The sequence below is a fragment of the Nansenia antarctica genome (assembly GCF_963989245.1).
Source record: "Nansenia antarctica genome assembly, chromosome: 1".
Classification (NCBI taxonomy): Eukaryota; Metazoa; Chordata; class Actinopteri; order Argentiniformes; family Microstomatidae; genus Nansenia; species Nansenia antarctica.
In genome coordinates, this window is record NC_137674.1 from 35,185,120 (window position 1) to 35,207,048 (window position 21,929).

The 21,929-nt window shown below is 52.6% G+C and overlaps 1 pseudogene across 1 annotated transcript in view; it reads left to right on the forward strand.

Moving 5' to 3' along the window:
• LOC308176039 (BTB/POZ domain-containing protein 7-like) overlaps positions 1 to 20,967 on the forward strand; it is a 25,403-nt pseudogene extending 4,436 nt beyond the window's left edge. Inside the window, exons 3-12 of the transcript in view lie at positions 526 to 1,384; positions 13,953 to 14,160; positions 14,559 to 14,634; positions 15,558 to 15,718; positions 16,028 to 16,171; positions 16,969 to 17,158; positions 17,803 to 17,981; positions 18,581 to 19,042; positions 20,113 to 20,588; positions 20,688 to 20,967. The product of the transcript in view is annotated as a BTB/POZ domain-containing protein 7-like (transcript). The remainder of the gene's footprint in view (positions 1 to 525; positions 1,385 to 13,952; positions 14,161 to 14,558; positions 14,635 to 15,557; positions 15,719 to 16,027; positions 16,172 to 16,968; positions 17,159 to 17,802; positions 17,982 to 18,580; positions 19,043 to 20,112; positions 20,589 to 20,687) is intronic.
• The last annotated feature ends 962 nt before the right edge of the window (positions 20,968 to 21,929 follow it).

A 21,929-nucleotide genomic window follows, 5' to 3' on the forward strand; every position in this document is an offset into this window, starting at 1 on the left:
GAAAAATCGAATTTATTCTGGTATTAATTCTCATGAATTTCTTCTTCTTCTTCATATGAAGGCTTAGACTAACATAACAATAATACAGAACAGGAAAAAGGCATGCGCCCCCCCCAAAAATCTTCTTTGACCCTCAGGAACGATTAACACCAAATGTCTACTGCTCTGTATGTCTACAGCCGTGTCTATTGTACCTATTAAAAGAGCCGCCTCAGGGGTCAAATGACCATAGTCTTTAGAATGGTAAGCTGCTATTTACACACAACGACCACTAGTTTGCCGGCTTGTAAATTAGCCTGCCTCCTTCACAGAAAAACTGCAAAATAGCTTTATACTAGCTTATCCTGATGTGATTTAGAAAATGTAAGGATACTGGTGGTAGAAGGCACATATCTAGGAAAAGTCATGAAAGGAGGGTCCTGATTTGATCGAGTGCAAAGGTATAAAAACTAATTTATTCACTTGACCCCACCCATGGCTGTTCTAGTGTTAATTGATTATTCTGCCCCCCCCCTACTCCTCCAGGACACCTGCTTCCCCGCCCACCGCGCCGTCCTGGCGGCCCGCTGCCCGTTCTTCAAGACCCTGCTGTCGTCCTCCCCGGGGGGGGCCGGGGCGGAGGTGCTGATGGACGTGGAGACGGCCGGCATCGACGTGCCCATGTTCTCCGCCCTGCTGCACTTCCTGTACACAGGGGAGTTCGGGGGGTCCTTCGGCGGGTCCTCTGCCGTGGAGGACCCCCGCCTGCAGAACGTGGACGTGCTGGCGCAGCTGAGTGAGGAGTTCGGCACGCCCAACTCCCTGGAGGCAGACATGCGGGGGCTGCACGACTACATGTCTTACTACGACGCGCTGCTCAGCTTCTCCTCCGACTCCGAGCTGGTGGAGGGCTTCGGGGGTGGTAGCGGGGGTGGGGGGGTAGCCACAGGGGGTGGAGGAGGTGGAGGAGGAGGGGGGGGACCAGGTTGCTCCTCCTCCTCCCCAGATCCAGAGGACCTGAGGGCCCACAAGGCTGTGCTCTCGGCCCGTTCGCCGTTCTTCCGCAACCTCCTGCAGCGGCGCATCCGCACGGGCGAGGAGATGACGGAGCGGGCGCTGCGCACGCCCACGCGCATCGTCCTGGACGAGAGCATCATCCCCCGGAAGTATGTGCGCGTCATCCTCCACTGCATGTACACGGACGCTGTGGAGCTGGCGCTGGTGATGCGGGGGAGTCCGTCGGCAGGGAGCCTGGGGGAGGTGCAGGTGCTGCTGGCCGGGGGAGGGGGTGGGGGGGGCGGGGGAGGCGGGGGCAGCCGGGCGGGGGGCTTCAGCACCCGCACGGAGGAGGCCATGGAGCTGTACCACATCGCCCTCTTCCTGGAGTTCAGCATGCTGGCCCAAGGTGAGTCCTGTTACCTACCGTGGCCCTGTCCCCTGTGCACTAATATTTTTTTTACATTTTTATTATTTAGCAGACGCCTTATTCCAAAGCGACTTACAATCTATACATTTGACTAAGCAAGTGAATCCTCAATCCACCAGTCATAGCAGGAAGAGTAATCTAGCTCAGGCCAGGGGCCATTGGCAGTCGTCGTGATAGAAGAAAGAAAGAAAAACACAGGAGAAACAGTACAAGGCGGGGGAAGTACACATCTTAGGAGACACAGTATAGGGGGAAGCAGGTGTCTCAGGAGACACAGTGCTGGGGGGTAGTAGATGTCTCAGGAGACACAGTGCTGGGGGGTAGTAGATGTCTCAGGAGACACAGTGCTGAGGGGTATTAGATGTCTCAGGAGGTACAGTGCTGGGGGGTAGTAGATGTCTCAGGAGGCACAGTGCTGAGGGGTAGTAGATGTCTCAGGAGACACAGTGCTGAGGGGTAGTAGATGTCTCAGGAGGAGCAGTTAAGGTGTAGCCTGAAGAGATGGGTCTTCAGTCTCCGGCGGAAGATAAGTAGTGACTATGCAGTTCTGACAGCCGTGGGAAGCTCATTCCACCAGCAGGGATCCAGTGTAGTGAAGAGACAAGACCGGGCAGCGTGTCTTGAATCTGATGCGAGCTGCTATCAGAAGCCAGTGCAGGGTGCGAAGGAGAAGGGTGACATGAGAACATTTGGGGAGGTTGAACACCAGACGGTCGGCAGCATTCTGGATGAGCTGCAGAGGTCTGATGGCGGAGGCAGGGAGCCCGGCCAGGAGTGCGTTGCAGTAGTCAAAGCGGGAGATGACCAGTGACTGGGTCAAGAGTTGCGCTGCTTCTCTGGTGAGGAATGGTCATATCCTTCTGATGTTGAAAAGGCAGAATCTGCAGGAGCGTGCTGTCGCTGCGATGTTCTCTGCACAGGATAGACGGTTGTCCAGGATCACTCCAAGGTTCTTGGCTGTCTGGGAGGGGGTTACAGTAGATTCTCCACTGTGATGGAGAAGTCTTGGAGAGGGCAGGCTTTCCCAGGGATAAAGAGTAGCTCAGTCTTGGTAAGTTTGAGCTTGAGATGGTGGTCTGACATCCATGGAGAGATGTCGGCGAGACATGCAGAGACATGTGTTGCCACATGTAGGTCAGATGGGGGGAAGGACAGGGAGTGTTGAGTGTCATCTGTGTAGCTGTGGTAGGAGAACCCGTGTGAGGAGATTACTGAGCCAAGAGACTTGGTGTAGAGGGAGAACAGTAGGGGCCCTAGGACAGAGCCCTGGGGGACCCCAGTGGTGAGGGTTAGTGGAGAAGACGAACGATTCTCTCCAAGTCACCTGGTAGGAGCGACCCGCCGGGTAGGAAGCAACACACACACACACACACACACACACACACACACACTGGGTCAGAGGATCTGAATGTCTCTGAGTCGGTGGTCTTGTGATATTACTTGTCTGTGATCTCGTATTCATGATATCCTATTCGGCCTCCGGGCACGTTTAGAGCTGATCTCAGATCTCCTTCTCTGAAGGTGGGAGACCGCCAGGCTTCAACAGAAGCAGCAGCTTAACTACTTTAAAACCTTCTAAATCAGTTTTGGTGAGGTGGATGGATGATAGATGATAGATGATAGAGGTGGATAGATGATGGATGGAGGTGGATAGATGATAGATGATGGATGGATGGAGGTGGAGAGATGATGGATGGCGTGCATCATGCATCTGAAAGTCAGTCTGTCATGCTGGAGTGTTATTTGAAAGGCGCTGCTGTGCCTGTGTGTGATATCCCTCTCTCTCTCTCCCCCTGTGATATGGCCCTGGTACTGATACCCTGAGGCGGTGTGGTTTATCTCAGACTGCCTGTGGATTGATATCCTTCCTCACACGGAGTCCCATTGCTTTCTTCTCACAAATGCATTAGCAGTGAGGTGAGGGGGGGGTCGTTCAGTGGTGAGGGGGGGCGGGGGGGAGGTTGTTCAGCGCTGAGGGGGGTGGTCGTTCGGGGACACCATTGAGGACTCGAGGATTTAAACCCTTGTGTTGTCACTTTATAGGTTACATGATTGATTAATATGTTACATGATTTTAAAACATTTCTGTTGTATTAGCTAAAAATGGGTAGAACTGCAGGTTCCAGAATGCCTTGCAGCAAGACGTCATAGAAGTTGACAGTTTGTTGGTTTTTGAGAAATGCGAATAGTACATCCAGAATTTAAAGTAAATATCTAATAGCTTGTTTATTGAATTGAAAGTGATCACAAGTGTATGTCAGCAGATCTTTATATAAAGAATCTTTCACATGATAACACCAGTCCTAGCCATAATTTCAGAAGGTAGAAATAATACACCTACACGTAGACCGGGAACCGACTCCCAACAGAATCGGAAAGGAGCTATTTTCAATTTCAACTCCTCATCCTGTACAGTACATTATTCAACAGGGGAGGTTGATGAAGACGACACAGCGTCGTGATTGGCAGTTGGAAGCCTCCGGGATTTAATAACGATAATGTCACGGTTAAAATCATCTATTATGCTGCTGTTCGTAAGCCGTGGTAAGATTTGTGTTATCTGGTTCCCTTGACGACATTAACCATATTTCTCAGGGCAGGGCAAGAAAACCACCCGCAATATATCACAAAAATAAATACTCAAAGCATTGTTTTCTTGTCACGATTGTTTCCGATCGGTTGTGGAACCGGTGCGCTGCTAACAGCTCCCTGTATCCGTGACGATGTCGACCATAAATCATGGCCTTTCTGAAGCGTTATTGCTTAATTTGCATATATCCCTGTATATACCCCCCCATATAACTGTACTGTATCCCAAGTACTAACATATTTCCCCGGCTCATACTCAGCTGGTTTCAGGGCTAATTGCATGATGGCAATATGTCTATGTAGATAGGAGCCAATGTGTGGAAATTAGTGGGAAATGGAAATAGCATGGCTGCTTAGCGTGTGTGTGTGTGTGTGTGTGTGTGTGTGTGGGTGTGTGGGTGTGTGTGGGTGTGTGGGTGTGGGTGTGGGTGGGTGGGTGGGTGGGAGGGTGGCTGTGTGTGTGTGGTGTCACTGCTCTCTCCCCGGTAACAGTCTATAAGCAAGAGGGTTTTCGGGGAGGAGTTGGGGGAGGAGGTAGGAGGGTTGGGGGGTGGCAGGAGGGTTTGGGGAGGAGGCAGGGGGCTTCGGGGGGGGGTGTTCTGTGACAGACAGTCCTGTTGATAACATGCAGCTCTGCAGCGCAGAACACCTAGAGCTCCTGACAGGCCTTCATCACTCTCTTATATTTATCACAAGTCAGCTCTCTCTCTCTCTCTCTCTCTCTCTCTCTTTCTCTCTCTCTTTCCTTCGCTCTCCCTCTCTCTCCCTCTCTCTCTCTCTCCCTCTCTCTCTCTCTCTCCCTGCCTCTCTCTCTCTCCCTCCCTGCCTCTCTCTCTCTCTCCCTCTCCCTCACACACGTGGTCACGGTCAAACGGAACCGCGAGCGGAAGTCTTTCTTTTGTCAGTTGGTTACCAACCGACTCTCTTCCCAGCGATAGGTTTCTAAACCCTGAGGGAGACTTACTCTCCATGGATACCAGGTTCCATTTAATAAACGGCACCCAGTCAGGCATGGGGAGAGAAGCGGCTCTCTCCGGCTCTCACCTCCTCCACCCCTCAGGAGTCGTTCTCGGGTGTTTGTCGTGGTGTCAGTCAGGGAAAGGCCCCTGTCGCCTTCCTCTTGTCAAAATAAGCGATGGAGAAACGGGACTGTTTGAATGCGTTGTTGCATCACGTGGAGGATAGTTTGTCATTTGTTTCCATCTGTCTGTCTTTCCCCAGCTAGGTTTAGACCTCAGTGTTTCCCACAGGATGTTGTGAGACTGGTGGTGGGAGGAAAGTCTTTCGTCAACAGGGACACACACACACACACACACACACACACACTGAGGGCCGTAGTATCTTTGATCTCTGTAGGGCGTCAGTGGGGTGGTAGAGAAACAGTCAGGGGGGAAGCAGGTGTCTCTGGAGACACAGTGTAGTAGATGTCTCAGAAGGAGCAGTTAAGGTGTAGCCTGAAGATATGGAGGTGTTCAGTCTCCGACGGAAGATGAGGAGTGACTGCAGTTCTGAGGGGGGTAGTAGATGTCGTGCAGGGGGGTAGTAGATGTCTCAGGATGGACAGTACAGAGGGTAGTAGATGTCTCAGGAGGGACAGTACAGGGGGGTAGTAGATGTCAGGAGGGACAGTACAGGGGGGGTAGTAGATGTCTCGAGGGACAGTACAGGGGGGTAGTAGATGTCTCAGGAGGGACAGTACAGAGGGTAGTAGATGTCTCAGGAGGGACAGTACAGGGGGGTAGTAGATGTATCAGGAGGGACAGTACAGGGGGGTAGTAGATGTCAGGAGGGACAGTACAGGGGGGGTAGTAGATGTCTCGAGGGACAGTACAGGGGGGTAGTAGATGTCTCAGGAGGGACAGTACAGAGGGTAGTAGATGTCTCAGGAGGGACAGTACAGGGGGGTAGTAGATGTCTCAGGAAGGACAGTATAGGGGGGTAGTAGATGTCTCAGGAGGGACAGTACAGGGGGGTAGTAGATGTCTCGGGAGGGACAGTACAGGGGGGTAGTAGATGTCTCAGGAGGGACAGTACAGGGGGGTAGTAGATGTCTCGAGGGACAGTACAGGGGGGTAGTAGATGTCTCAGGAGGGACAGTACAGAGGGTAGTAGATGTCTCAGGAGGGACAGTACAGGGGGGTAGTAGATGTCTCAGGAGGGACAGTACAGGGGGGTAGTAGATGTCTCAGGAGGGACGGTACAGGGGGTAGTAGATGTCTCAGGAGGGACAGTACAGGGGGGTAGTCGATGTCTCAGGAGGAGCAGTTAAGGTGTAAGGAGCAGTTGAGGTGTAACACACAGCTACAGGGACCAGCATGAGGGTGGTCCCTCTGTCCCTCTGTCCCTCTGTCTCTCTGTCTCTCTGTCTCTGTCCCTCTATCTCTCTGTCCCTCTGTCTCTCTCTCTCTCTCTCTCTCTCTCTCTCTCTGTCTCTTTCTTTCTCTCTCTCTCTCTCTGTCTCTCTCTCTCTCTCTCTCTCTGTCTCTCTGTCCCTCTCTCTGTCTCTCTCTCTCTGTCTGTCTCTCTCTTTCTGTCTCTCTCTCTCTGTCTCTGTCTCTCTGTCCCTCTGTCTCTCCGTCACACCAAGGTCTCTGTCACGGACTCTATCCTCCGACTGGAAGCTTCCGGGCCACCGGACCACGGGCCAGAAGCAGAACCAGCGTCAGTCTGTCCACTCCAGGCAGCAGTGGTTCTGTCCCTGTACAGGCAGCCTTGGCTCTGGTGCTGAGAACAGCCATTCATCTCAAAGTGCATCTCAGGAGGATATTTATAGTCAGTGAATGATGATGCAGAGTGGGAGGAATGTGCTTCTTTCTTTCCGCACCTGTACATTGACAAGACAGTGAGCAGTACCTCCCACACACACACACACACACACACACACACACACACACACACACACAGCAGCAGGCAGCACGTTGTTAGCCCTTCTGAATAACCCTGGATCTTTTTCTCCTGAAAGAAAAACAAAGTAAAAGTAGAGAAGTCACATCTACTGCATCACCATGGATGTCGCGCATGCTGCCACCTGTCAATCAAACACGCCACTACCCCCCCCCCAAGACCCTGCACACGAGCATCACACACACACACAGCTGGCTGGGTCCCTCCTCCCTCCACCTCTGTGTCATTCCCAGGCAGCTTAAGCACCCCGCCCCCCCCCCCCCCTCTCACCAAGCCCCCCTAGAGTATTTTTATCCACTCTCTCCTCTCCTCGCCTCTCCCCTCCTCCCCTCCCCTCCCCTCTCCTCTCCTCCCATCTCCTCTCCTCCTCTCCCCTCTCCAATCCTCCCTCCTCCCCTCCCCTCCCCTCTCCTCTCCCCTCCTCCCTCCTCTCCTCCCCCGTCTCCCCCACAGAGAAGCAGCAGTGTTATCAGTTCCCACCAAGCCTCCTGGGGTGGCTGAGGTTCACCATGTGTGTCTGTATCAAGGTCTCCTCTTTTTGTCTGCGCTGTGCCCACCTCTTATTTTAGTTTATCACTCTTATTTCTCTCTCTCTCTCTCTCTTTCTCTCTCTCTCTCTCTTTATCTATCTCTCCTCTCCTCCCCTGCTATAGCTACTCCTCTCAATTTCAACCCTACCCTTTCCACAGACACACACACACACACACACACTCTCTCTCCCTCTCCCTCTCTCTGTCCCCCCCCCCTCACAGTTGGCCTCCAAAACCCTTGCTCACCCAAGTGTCAAATGAGCTCGGAGGGCCGATGATTTCATTTCCATGTTCCGACCTTGTCCGACCTCCCCCCTCCCTCCCTCCCGCAGACTGGAGACCCCAGAAGCTTCCATGTGTGTCCAGCCATCACAGATGGAAGTAGAGCATCACAGAAGGAAGTAGAGCAACACAGAGGGAAGTAGAGCATCACAGAAGGAAGTAGAGCAACACAGAGGGAAGTAGAGCATCACAGAGAGGAAGTAGAGCATCATAGAGAGAAAGTAGAGCATCGCAGAGGGAAGTAGAGCATCACAGAGGGAAGTAGAGCATCACAGAGGGGAAGTAGAGCATCACAGAGGGAAGTAGAGCATCACAGAAGGAGCTAGAGCATCACAGGGAGGTAGAGCATCACAGAGGGGACGTAGAGCATCACAGGGGGACGTAGAGGATCACAGGGGGAAGTAGAGCATCACAGAGAGAAGTAGAGCATCACAGAGGGAAGTAGAGCATCACAGAAGGAGCTAGAGCATCACAGGGAGGTAGAGGATTACAGAGGGGAGTAAAGCATCACAGAGGGAAGTAGAGCATCACAAAAGGAACTAGAGCATCACAGGGACGTAGAGGATCACAGGGGGAAGTAGAGCATCACAGAGGGAAGTAGAGCATCACAGAGGGAGGTAGAGCATCACAGAGGGAGGTAGAGCATCACAGAGGGAAGTAGAGGATCACAGAAGGAGCTAGAGCATCACAGGGACGTAGAGGATCACAGGGGGAAGTAGAGCATCACAGAGGGAGGTAGAGCATCACAGAGGGAGGTAGAGCATCACTGGGGGAAGTAGAGCATCACAGGGGGAAGTAGAGCATCACAGAGGGAGGTAGAGCATCACTGAGGGGAAGTAGAGCATCACAGAAGGAGGTAGAGCATCACAGGGACGTAGAGCATCACAGAGGGGACGTAGAGCATCACATGGGGACGTAGAGAATCACAGAGGGAAGTAGAGCATCACAGAGGGAGGTAGAGCATCACAGAGGGAAGTAGAGCATCACAGAGGGTAGTAGAGCATCACAGAGGGGAGTAGAGCATCACAGAGGAGAGTAGAGCATCACAGAGGGAGGTAGAGCATCACAGAGAGAAAAGGAACATTACAGAGAGAAAAAGAGCATTACAGGGGGAAGTAGAGCATCACTGGGGGAAGTAGAGCATCACAGAGAGAAAAGAGCATCACAGAGAGAAAAAGAGCATTACAGAGAGAAAAAGAGCATTACAGAGAGAAAAAGAGCATTACAGGGGGAAGTAGAGCATCACTGGGGGAAGTAGAGCATCACAGAGAGAAAAAGAGCATCACAGAGAGAAAAAGAGCATTACAGAGAGAAAAAGAGCATTACAGAGAGAAAAAGAGCATTACAGGGGGAAGTAGAGCATCACTGGGGGAAGTAGAGCATTACAGGGGGAAGTAGACAGGCTTATGTTTGGTGTTCTAGCCAGGCTTAATCACCTGTCAGTCTCCTCCTGTCTTCTCCTTCCGTCTCCTCCGGGTACGTACAGACAGGCAGACAGACATTCCTGGGCCTCTCGTCGGTGGGTGAGGTGAGGTGAGGTGAGGTGAGGTGAGGTAGAGAGACTCACACTGACATCAGTGGTTAATCAGCCTTATTAGCTCCCTGCCAGCAGATCTCTCTCTCTCTCTCTCTCTCTGTCTCTCTCTCTGTCTGTGTGTCTCTCTCTCTGTCTCTCTCTGTTTCTCTGTCTCTCTCTCTCTCTCTCTGCCTGTCTATCCCTCTCTCCCTCTCTCTCGCTCTCTCTCTTTCTCTCTCTCTCTCTCTCTCTCTCTCTCTCTGTGTCTGTCTGACTGTCTGTTTGTCTCTGTCTCTCTATGTCTATATTCCACCATAGATTGAAGTCTCATCTCTTCAGACTACAGCTAAACTGTCCCTCCTAAAGACCTCCTTATCCCCACTACCCCCCCCCCTGTACAGTCCCTCCTAAAGACCTCCTCACCCCCCCCATACAGTTTCTCTACTTCATGTATAGAGCAGAGATTACTTTTCTTATGATGACTGATGGACAGATGATTCACTTACTTAGACAAATGTACTTGTTGTAAGTCCCTTTGGATAAAGGCATCTGCTAAATGCCAAAAACGTAAATGTAAAATGTCTCTCTCTCTCTCTCCCTCTCATACCCTGACTGATATTAAAAGCCTTATTAATTTTTCAAGTGCACAGTAAATGGGATGATAAGTGGATCAGCACACAAACGCATATGATATAATACCGATTCCTCCAGGACACACACACACACACACACACGCACACACACACACACACACACACACACACACACACACACCATAATGAATAATACAACCTTGTAAAAAGAAAAAAGAAATATGGCCCATTACAATCTGAATTCATTTGTGGTATTTTTTTTATTCATTGACTGATTGATTGAACGACCTTGGGGAGAGTAAAGAATGTTAGCCAGTTTGTTGCTGGAGTGTGAAAGTCTTTAGAGAGGAGAAGGACTCTAAATGCATGTGGCCATGGCTGCCTGCATGACTAACAGCGTCAGTTCTGTCATAAAGACTTCCATCAGGACGGTCGATACAGCCGTACCCTCTCTCTCTCTCTCTCTCTCTCTCTGGCTGAAGGCAGGAATGGATGTGTCCCGGGTCTGTGATGTCCGTGATATTGTCTGATAAAGTCATGTACTTTGGTAAAAGGCAGCCAGAGCTTGACCTATGAATGAAGGAAGTGGACCCCCAGGAAGTGGATCAAATTTCAGGACCCTCCTTTCATGACTTTTCCTAGATATGTGCGTTCTACCACCCAGTATCCTTACATTTTAAAAATCAGGATATGCTAGTATAAAACTATTTTGCTGTTTTTCTGTGTAAGAGGCAGGCTAATTTACAAGGCGGCCAACTAGTGGTCGTTGTGTGTAAGTAGCATCTTCCCATTGTAAAGACTATGGTCATTTGACCCCCGAGACGGCTCTTATAGTAGGTAAAAAAGGCACGGCTGTTAACAGCATGGCTGTTAACTAGTGTTAACTGTCACTTTTCAAATTTGAAATAAGATTTGGCAGTTGGTGATGTGGTGTTCTAGTGTTAACCAGCCAATCTTTTTAGGAAATTTCAGTTCCTTTCCTCCTTTTTTTGTTTTTCTTTCAGCCTCTCTCTAGAGCCGAACATAAAACACCAGCGTTGAGTAATCAGACATTACTCAGCCCAGAACTGTGTTTACACCCCTGAGTGCTGCTGATGTTACCAGTGGGTTTGGAGACGGCCTGTTCCTGTAAACAGAAAAAGCTCCACAGAACAGAGAAAAACAGCCAGACAGACAAAAGCAGTACACACACACCCTTAGTTATTAGTACAGTCGGGGAAAATATGCTGTTCCCATAATGCCCCGCTGTGTTGATATTCTTGTCAGTGAGTGTGCTCCAGTGAATTCGGTGTACGCCACCCCTTGAGGGAGATGGGGGAGGGGGAGGTGGGGGTGGAGGAGGAGGGTGGGGAGGGGGGTGGCTTTAGTATTAGATATAATGCTGATACTAATCTCCTTCCCATAATAAAAAGTGCACAGCTTTACAGGGCTGAATGGTGCGGTGAATGCTAATGGTCTAACAGGGAACAGAGCTAGCTGCTTTCATGTGCTCCTGGTGCCCCGCTGGGAAGGCTTTACCTATCAAAGGCTCCTGTGTGTGTGTGTGTGTGTGTGTGTGTGTGCGTGCGTGCGTGCGTGTGTGTGCACGCGTGCGTGTGTGTGTGCGGTGTGTGTGCGTATGTGTCATGTGCGTGCGCGTGCCTGTGCACGTGTCAGAGAGCAGAGAAAATGCAAAGACGGGAATAGAATGGGGGAGAGAGAGAGAGAATGATACTAAATGAGATAAAGAGAGCAGAGATACAGAGGGGGGAAAATGAGGGAAGGAGGGAGGGAGGGATAGAAAGAAGTGTGGAATCCATTCCCTCCTCCAGCCTGTGTCTTGAAGATAGAAGGCAGAGCGCTGCATCCACGTCTCCTCCTCTCCTCCTCATCCTCCTCTCCTCCCCTCATCCTCCTCTCAACGCCACAGTGGGGCTGGGGCTGAGGGTTGGGGCTGGGGTTGGGGGTGGGGTTAGGACTGGGGCTGGAGGGCTGAGGCTGGGGCTGGGTCTGGGCTGGGGATGGGGCTGGGGCTGGGGCTGGGCTGGGCTGGGGATGAAGAGCTGTGGCTGGGGCTGTGGTGTAGAGGGCTGGGGGGCTGGTCATTGGTCAGTCCAAAGCAGACCAGCGTCTCTATCTGGATCTCTAGATGTCACACTCAGCTTTTCTCTCATCCCTGTCTCTCATCCCTGTCTCTCATCATCCCTCACGTCCCCCTGGGTTGAACAGCAACATAGAAGGAAGTCGTCCTGCCTGTCAGGGGGTTCCGACAGGATGCTGAGGTGATGTAGCCTAGCGAACGTGCGCTAGCTAGCTTCCTAATCCCGAAGTTGTTGGAGATCCAGTTGGGTTTAATAGGAGTTCTGCTTTGATCACGACTGCAGTTGCGTCTCTCTCCTCTCTCCCTCCTGCTGTGCGCGTCTTCCTATGTTTTATCGTACGCAACTAAAACGACTACGACTGCAACTATAGGCTCTCTGCCCCCCCCCCCCACACCCTTCCTCCCTGGGTTTGTTGAAACAGCGAGGCATATACGAAGTACATTATTCATAAACCTTCTGTGACTTTTAATGAGTTTTTGATTAATACGTGGTGTGTGTGTGTGTGAGAGAGAGAGAGAGAGAGAGTGTGTGTGTGTGTGCGTGAGAGAGAGAGAGAGTGTGTGTGTGTGTGTGTGTGTGTGTGTGTGTGCGCGTGTGCGTGTGCGTGTGCGCGTGCGTGTGTGTGTGTGTGGCGGGGGCATACTTCCCTCTGGCTGCGGTGTTTATTTAGTGTGGTTGAGGGGAGGCAGAGAGGGGGGCAGAGAGGGGAGGTAGAGAGGGGAGGTAGAGAGTCAAACACGTGAAGGTATCAAAGGCATTTCTGTGGGGTTGTGTGTAGCAAGACTCAAACCACCGCCTGCTGTTCTGGTATGTGCTGCTCTGGTGTAGGAAACACAGGGGGGGGGGGGAGGGAAGGGGCGGGGGGGGGGAGGCCCATGTGTCTGTGAACAGGAGTGAGACTACTGAAGCCTTCTGAGCGGGCCGTCTAATTGCCTGCAGGATGTTTACGGCTCAATTAAGCCCCTTCGCTCCCACGTCTAACTGGGATTACTTTTCTTTTTTTAGAGACAGTAGATTGACAGGAAGGATGGGTGAGAGAGAGAGAGAGAGAGAGAGAGAGAGAGAGAGAGAGAGAGAGAGAGAGAGAGAGAGAGAGAGAGAGAGAGAGAGAGAGAGAGAGAGAGAGAGAGAGAGAGAGAGAGAGAGAGAGAGAGAGAGAGAGAAGAGAGAGAGAGAGAGAGAGAGAGAGAGAGAGAGAGAGAGAGAGAGAGAGAGAGAGGAGATAGAGACAGTAGAGATTGACAGGAAGGATGGGTGAGAGAGAGGAGGATAGAGACAGTAGAGATTGACAGGAAGGATGGGTGAGAGAGAGAGAGAGAGAGGAGGATAGAGACAGTAGAGATTGACAGGATGGATGGGTGAGAGAGAGGAGGATGGAGACAGTAGAGACTGACAGGAAGGATGGTTGAGAGAGAGAGGAGGATAGAGACAGTAGAGACTGACAGAAGGATGGGTGAGAGAGAGAGAGGGGGATAGAGACAGTAGGACTGACAGGAAGGATGGTTGAGAGAGAGAGGAGGATAGAGACAGTAGAGACTGACAGGAATGATGGGTGAGAGAGAGAGAGGAGGATAGAGACAGTAGAGACTGACAGGAAGGATGGGTGAGAGAGAGAGAGGGGGATAGAGACAGTAGAGACTGACAGGAAGGATGGGTGAGAGAGAGAGGAGGATAGAGACCAGTAGAGATTGAGAGGAAGGATGGGTGAGAGAGAGAGAGAGGAGGGGATGACAAGCAGGATAGGTCGATGGCGGGAATCAAACCGGGGACCCTGCGATTACACGGCTGACGCCTTAGTGAGCTAGTGGGGCGGCTGTGTCTCAGGAGGTAGAGCCGGCATCTAATGATCGCAAGATCGGCGGTTCGAGCCCGGCTGGCCACATGTCGAGGTGTCCTTGGGCAAGACACTGAACCCCTAATTGCTCCCAATGAGCTTGCTGCCATTGATGTGTGAATGTGTGTGTGAATGAGAGGTCGTTGTAAAGCTCTTTGGATAAGGAGCTATATAAGTCCATTTACCAATTCTCTCTTCTCCCCCCCCCCCCCCCCCAGGCTGTGAGGACGTGTGGTGGAGAGCCTTGTGTGTGGACTCCCTGGTGCCCATCCTGAAGTGGAGCTCCCAGCCGTACGGGTCCAAGTGGGTCCGGCGTCAGGCGCTGCACTTCCTGTGTGAGGAGTTCATCCAGTGGTGACCTCAGACGTCCTCTACGAGCTCAGCAAGGACCACCTACTGGCCGCCCTGCAGTCTGACTACCTGCAGGTAGGGACCCCCCTCCCCCCACTCTACCCCTGGGGGAGGGGGGTGGTCACCCCTGGGGAGGAACATCACACTCCAGCAGCCTTATTGAACCTCCTGATTCTGCTCACTCACGGCGATATTTAACCTTGTCCTAATACATTCTTCTTCTCTCCTCCTCTCCCCCCCACTCCCCTGCCCCCCTCACCTCCTCTCTCTCTCTCTCTCTCCTCTCTATCTCTCTTTCTCTATCTATCTATCTACCTCTCTCTCTATCTCTCTCTCTCCCTCCCTCCCTCCCCCCTCTATCTCTCCCTGCTCTCCCTCTTCCATCTCTCTCCCCCCATTCACCCCCCCCCCCCCCCCCCATCACCCTCTCTTCTCTCCCTCTCCCGTGCCTCCCCTGGTCCGTCTCTTCACAGGCGAGCGAGCAGGACATTCTGAAGTACGTTGTTAAGTGGGGAGAGCAGCAGCTTATTAAGAGGATGGCTGACAGGGGTAGATAATAGGCTCTGTGATCACCCTCACAGCCCACCCCCTAATGGCTCTGGGAGAATCACCCACTTAACCAGCCTTTCCCTCCAAAACGCACTAAAAACCTCCATCCAGGAAGTCCCCTTCTCTAATGAGAATCTCCTCAGAATCCCAACTGCCAACTGACGATTATGAGTGTCGGTGTGTGTGTCTGTGTCTGTGTCTGTGTCTGTGTCTGTGTCTGTGTCTTTGTCTGTGTCTGTGTCTGTGTCTGTGTCTGTGTCTGTGTGTGTGTCGGTGTGTCGGTGTGTCGGTGTGTGTGTCGGGTGTCTGTGTGGTGTGTGTGTGTGTGTGTGTGTGTGTGTGTGTGTCCGGTGTCTGTGGGCTGTGTGTGTGTGTGTGTGTCGGTGTGTGTGATGTGTCGGTGTGTGTGTGTGTGTGTGTCGGTGTGTGTGTGCTGTGTCGGTGTGTCCGGTTTCTGTGGCTGTGTGTGTGTGTGTGTCGGTGTGTCCGGTTTCTGTGGCTGTGTGTGTGTGTGTGTCGGTGTGTTTGAAAATCAAACAGGCCCAAAGCTAAAAACCTTAATGTTTTGCAGCAGCAGTTATGATTAAACACAAACACTTCTATCAATGTATTTTTATCCATTAACTATTGTCTTGCTGAATGTTTTATCTATTTACTTCTTATATTTATATCTATGTACTTTTATATTTATCAATGTCATTTTTATTTTCTTACTATGCTCCTCTTGCTGTGTTTTTAATAATGTATGTAAAGCACTTTAAATTGCCCCTGTTGTATGAAATGCTATATTAATATAGTGTGTGTGTCTGTCTGTCTGTCTGTGTGTCTGTCTGTCTGTGTGTGTCCGTCCATGTCTGTCTGTCTCTCTATGTGTGTGTGTGTGCGTGTGCGTGTGCGTGTGCCCCCCCCCCCCCCCCCCCCAGAGCCCAACCTGCTGAGCGGGACGGCCCACAGCGTGAACAAGCGGGGGGTGAAGCGGCGTGACCTGGACGTGGAGGAGCTGAAGGACATCCTGTCCCCCCTGCTGCCCTACGTCAGGACCGAGCACGTCCTCCCCCCCAACTCTGACGTCCTCTCTGACGCTGTATGTAGTTTTATTTTTTTAAGTTAAAAAGAGACATGCATAAAATCACAGTGTGACACACCTGACAGACAAGGCATCAACATAGACAGTGGCAACAATCAAAACAACAATATAAAACATTATGAAGCACTTTTAAACAAGGCATCCAGAAAACAAAAGCAGGACGTATATCGAACCAGGGGACCCTGAGATTACGTGGCTGACGCCTCCAAGTGCCTCCTGCCTGTGTTCTCTTGAATGATGTCCTCCCCCTCCCTCTCTCTCTCCCTCCCTCCCTCTCTCTCTCCCTCCCCTCCCTCTCTTCCTCAGTTGAAGCGGGGGCTGATCGGCACCCCCCCCTCTGACATGCTGCCCACGGCGGAGGGGGGGAAGGCCAACTCCTGGCTGAGACAGAAGAATGCCGGCATCTATGTGAGACCCCGCCTCTTCTCCCCCTACGTGGAGGAGGCCAAGGTAAGACAGGGGCACGGCTGGGGGGACTGGGGGGGTCCGTGGGGGGAGCTGGGGGTCATGTCAACAGCAGTGTTGTCATGTCCCCTCGTCTCCTAACATTTAAATTTTTGCCATTTAGCAGACGCCTTATTCCAAAGCGACTTACAATCGATACATTTGACTAAGGAAGTGAATCATCAATTCACCAGTCGTAGCAGGAAGAGAAATCTAGCTCAGGCCAGGGGCCATTGGCAGTCGTCGTGATAGAAGAAGAAAGAATTGTATTTATTTATTTTTACACTGGAGAAACAGTACAAGGGGGGAGTAGAAATCTAGCAGACACAGTGCTTGGGGGTAGTAGATGTCTCAGGAGACACAGTGCTGGGTGGTAGTAGATGTCTCAGGAGACACAGTGCTGGGTGGTAGTAGATGTCTCAGGAGACACAGTGCTGGGTGGTAGTAGATGTCTCAGGAGACACAGTGCTGGGGGTTAGTAGATGTCTCAGGAGACACAGTGCTGGGGGTTAGTAGATGTCTCAGAAGACACAGTGCTGGGGGGGGTAGTAGATGTCTCAGGACTCGTTCCACCAGCGGGGAGCCAGTGTAGTGAAGAGACGTGACCGGGCAGCGTGACTGCCGTGTTGGCATAGAGGTGGTGGGGCCAGTCGGCCAGCAGAGGTGGAGGAGCGGAGTGAACGGGCTCCGAACGTGTCTCCTTGTCTCCTAACCTGTCCCCTCCTCTCCTAACCTGTCCCCTCCTCTCCTAACCTGTCCCCTCCTCTCCTCACCTGCCCCCCACCCCCCCCCCCCCCCCTCAGTCGGTTCTGGAGGAGATGATGGTGGAGCAGAGTGACCTGGTGCGTCTGCGTCTGGTGAGGATGTCCAACGTCCCCGATACTCTGTACATGGTGAACACCGCTGTGCCGCAGTGCTGTCACATGGTCAACCACCAGCAGCTGGCCGGGGGCCAGGCCGCCGCCCCCTCCGTGGTGGCCAATGAGATACCAGGTGAGGGGAGGAGCCAACCGGCAACTTTTTATTCATACAAACACTAGAAACAGACAGACGGTAGAAACAGACAGTAGGAAAGGGCTGCGGCACAAAACTGCTGGTATTCTTTTATACAAATTGTCAATTGAATAAATAAAATACGTTTAGAATACGTAAATGTGTTTAATGGTCCTAGTGTGTGAGTGTGTGATGGTGTAGCAGAGGCTTGTTACTGTCTGAGGTTGTGTGATAAGGTCTCCATAGGTTCATTAACATTAACTGTGTGTGTGTGTGTGTGTGTGTGTGTGTGTGTGTTTCTCTCTCTGTGTGTGTCTGCATGTCTCTCTGAGTGTGTGTGTGTGTGTGTGTGTGTGTGTGTGTCTCTCTCTCTCTCTGTGTGTGTGTGTGTCTCTCTCTCTCTGTGTGTCTCTCTGTCTGTGTGTGTCTCTGTGTCTCTCTCTCTGTGTGTGTGTCTCTCTGTGTCTCTCTGTGTCTCTCTCTCTGTGTCTCTCTCTCTGTCTCTCTCTCTGTGTCTCTCTCTCTGTCTCTCTCTCTCTATGTCTCTCTCTCTGTCTCTCTCTCTGTGTCTCTCTCTCTCTCTCTCTCTCTCTCTCTCTCTCTCTCTCTCTCTCTCTCTCTCTCTCTCTGTGTCTCTCTCTCAGTGCCCCGCCTGGGTGTGGTGAGGGAGATGATGCGTAGGCTGCAGCAGCTGCGTCAGACAGAGCAGGTGCAGCGGGCCTACGGGCTGAACTGCGGAGAGGGGGCCACCGTCAGCCTGGAGCTGCAGCTGCGCGTGCTGCGGGAGTACGGCCTGGCGGACGGAGCCACGGAGCTTCTGCAGGTGAGGGGTCTAAGGTCTAACCCTGGTTCTAGACAGGGTCTGAGGTCTAAAGCCAGTGTTTGGTCTACGGTGATAACAAACTATAGACTTGAGACGGGGAGAGACACCCCTTCACACACACACACACACACACACACACACACACACACACCCCAACCCTTCACACACACACACACACACACACACACACACACACACACCAACCCTTCAGAGTCTTTCCATAGCAGCACAGGGTAGACATCTAGTCTAGACATCTTGTGCGTGTGTATGCGTGTGTGCGTGCGTGTGTGTAATTGAAGATTACCTCAGACTTCATATTGAGCTAAAAAACATAATTCTGTCTCATCACCAGAACCCATACAATTTCTTCCCAGAAGAGTGTGTGTGCGTGTGCGCGTGCGTGTGTGTGTGTGTGAAGGGTTGGTGTGTGTGTGTGTGAGTGTGTGTGTGCGTGCGTGCGTGCGTGTGTGTGTGCGTGCGTGCTCGTGTGTGTGTGTGTGTGCGTATATGTGCGTGTCTCTGTGTGCGTGTGTAATTGAAGATTACCTCAGACTTCATTTCATATCGCTATAAAAAACAATTCTGTCTCTCCTCACCAGAACCCATACAAGTTCTTCCCAGAGGAGCAGTGGTGGTTCGGGGACGAGAGTCCGGTGCTGGCTCTGCGCCAGGTGGGGGGGCGCTGCAGAGTCAACAGCAGCCCCGCGGTGGACACCATGTTCACAGACCTGGAGGGGGGGGGGCTGTCTGGGTTCCATCCTCCCCTGCCTCCCCCCCCTCCCCCCTACCACCCCCCCTCCTCCACGCCCGGCTTGGCCCAGCTGAAGGGGGCCTGGAGGCCCCGGGTGTCGCTGCCCCCCCCCACCCGCTCCTTCTCCTACCCCTGCAACCGCTCCCTCCTCCACCGCCACGCCTCCTCCTCCTCCGCGGCCCCCTCCCGGCACGGCTGCCCCCCCGACTACCCCCAGGCCCCCCCCAGCAGGCCCCCCCAGGCCCCGCCCCCTGACTGCACCAACCCCCACCAGGCCCTGGGCCGCGCCCTGCTGGCTGAACAACAGGCGGTGAGTGGTGACTTGGGTGGGTGGGTGGGTGGGTGGGTGTGTGGGTGGGTAGGTGTGTGTGTGTCTCCGAACAAATTAAAATGACATGTGGAGTTCCCCAAGGATGAATCCTTGGCCCCCTCCTATTCAATCTTTACATACTTCCATTGGGACACATCATAAGAAAGGACAAAACAGAGATAATTGTATTTGGTGCACCTGACAAAAGATCGAAAGTCAGTGCAAAACTTGATTCTCTCTCTCTTCAAACTAAAAAACTGGTCAGAAATCTTGGTGTAATTCTAGTCTCCGATCTAAACTTCAACAGTCACATAAACTCGATAACTGAATCAGAAAAACATAACAAGATTGAGAGGTTTCATGTCCAAACATGACCTTGAAAAACTCATCCATGCATTTGTTTCAAGTAGACTTGATTATTGTAATGGTCTACTAACAGGCCTATCTAAAGGGGCTGTTCGCAAGCTGCAGTTCATCCAAAACACCGCTGCTAGGGTCCTAACAAAAACGAAGAAGTTTCAACACATTACACCAATCCTGAGATCCCTACACTGGCTACCAGTCTCTCAGAGAATTGAATTCAAAGTACTCCTAATTGCATACAAATTACAAAATGGTCTTGGACCAAAATACATATCAATGTATTTTGCTCCTGGAACAAACTCCCTGAAGAAATCAAACAGGCCCAAACCCTAAAATTATGTAAATCTAAGCTAGAAACCTTCATGTTTTGCAGCAATTATGATTAAACACGAACACTTCTATCAATGTCTTTTTGTCCATTAATGTCTTAATGTATTTTTGTTCCATTGTCTTATTGAATGTTTTATCTATTTACTTCTTATATTTGCTTTTATTCATTGTCACTTTTATTTTCTTACTATGCTCCTCTGGCTGTCTTTTTGTGTAAAGCACTTTGAATTGCCCTGTTGTATGAAATGTGCTGTACAAATTAATAAACCTGCCTTGCCTAGCGTGTGCGGAGAACATAAACACAATACCCCCAAGGTCTAACTGTGTGTGTGTGTGTGTGTGTGTGTGTGTGTGTGTGTGTGTGCCTCCTGGTCCAGATGGGGATGGAGGCGGCCATGAGGGACTTCATGCCTGACATTGCCCTGGGGGTCTCAGCCATGACCCTGAGGGAGGGGGGGGGAGGCCACAGCCCCCTGGCCCCCCAGCCGGCCCCGCACCTGCCCCCTGGCCCCTGCCCCTCCTCCCGCCACCACCCCCACGGCCACGCCCACTCCTGCAAGAGGCACGCTCCCCCCCCAGACCTCCACCTGCAGCCCCCCCCTCCCCCCCAGGCCCCCCAGGAGTTCCCTGACCTGTACGCCTTCCCCCCCCCCACCTGCCAGCCAACGGCGGCCCCCCCCCATCCCTCCTCCTCCTCCCCCCACCCCCTGCCCCTCTCCCCCTACGCAGGAGGGCCGGACCTCTACAGCCACAGCTGCCCCCCCCACCCCCACCCTCACCACATCCTGGGAAGGGCAGCGGCCCCCCCGGACCCCCCCCTGCGCCTGGACGTGCTAGGCCTGCCCCCCCCCAGGCAGGACGGAGCCCTGGCCCTCCCCTCTGGGCCCCCCCACCCCTCTGGGCCCCCCCACCCCTCTGGGCCCCCCCACCCCTCTGGACCCCCCCATCCCAGAGGGAGACCCCCTAGTAGCGAGGGGATGGACCTGACTCACGGCCTTGGGACCCCGCGGCCCCCCAGCGGGGCCCTGGAGGGGTACGAGGAGGGGGGGGCGGCCCAGGAGGAGGGGGGCGTGTCTGGGGAGGTCTCGGGACCACCGCCAGGGGGGCCCCTCCTCCTCCAGCCCCCCCCCCAGAGGAACAGTGTGGGCGAGGAGGGGAACAGAGACAGAGACCGCAGGTCCCCCAACAAGCAGGACAGCAGCAGCTACCCTTATAAGAAGTCTGCACTTTGACCCCCCAGGGAAGAGGGGGGGGGCAATCAAAAGGGAAAGGTGGGGGGGCGGGGGGGGAATGACCCCCCCCTCCCTCTGCTGTGGATGGCAGAACGTGTGTGTCTTTGTGTCTGTGTGTGTGTGTGTGTGTGTGTGTGTAAGAACAGTGGCATGGTGCTGTCCTATCTTCTCAGTTCGTAGGTCAGGGGTCAGGGCTGTAGGTCAGGGGTCAACTGACTGTGCCTAAGAACTGCAGGTGTTGAATACGCCACCCCCCCCTCCCTCCATCTCGTTGTACTGTGTTGAGAGTATCTTTCCTTGAGCCTTGCTGGAGAAGGTCTAGTTCTGCCTGTTAGTTCTAGGTTGGTTCTCGGTTCGTTCTAGCTGTGTGAATCAGGAGGAGAGAGGATAAACGATGTTCAGTAGAGCTCAGTGATATTCCGAGGGCGCTGTCAGGGACTCCTTAGTCAGCCAGTCAGCGTTACCTTTGTGATAAAATCATGTGAAAACATCAACCTGTATTTTCTTCCTCCTTTCATTTGTATATCCTTTCTCTTCCTGTTAGCAGAGAGAGTCATCCCTCCATCTGTCTCCTCCTGTAGCAGAGAGAGTCATCCCTTCATCTGTCTCTTCCTGTAGCAGAGAGAGTCATCCCTACATCTGTCTCTGTAGCAGAAAGAGTCATCCCTACAGCTGTCTCTGTTACAGAGAGAGTCATCCCTACATCGTACCTCAGACCGCTGGTCTGTGATGTCCTCTCCCTGCCCCTGCTCTGGAGACCTCTCTCTTCCCTCTCCTCATCCTCCTCCCCTCCTCCCTCTTCCTCCCTCTCCTCTTCCTCCCCCTCCTCTTCCTTCTCCTCCTCCCTCCCCTCTCTCTTCTTCCTCCTCCTCCCTCTTCCTCCTCCTTCTCCGTCTCCTCCCTCTCCCCTCTCCTCCCTCTTCCTCCTCCCTCTCCCCCCCTCCTCCTCCCCAAGACTGTCC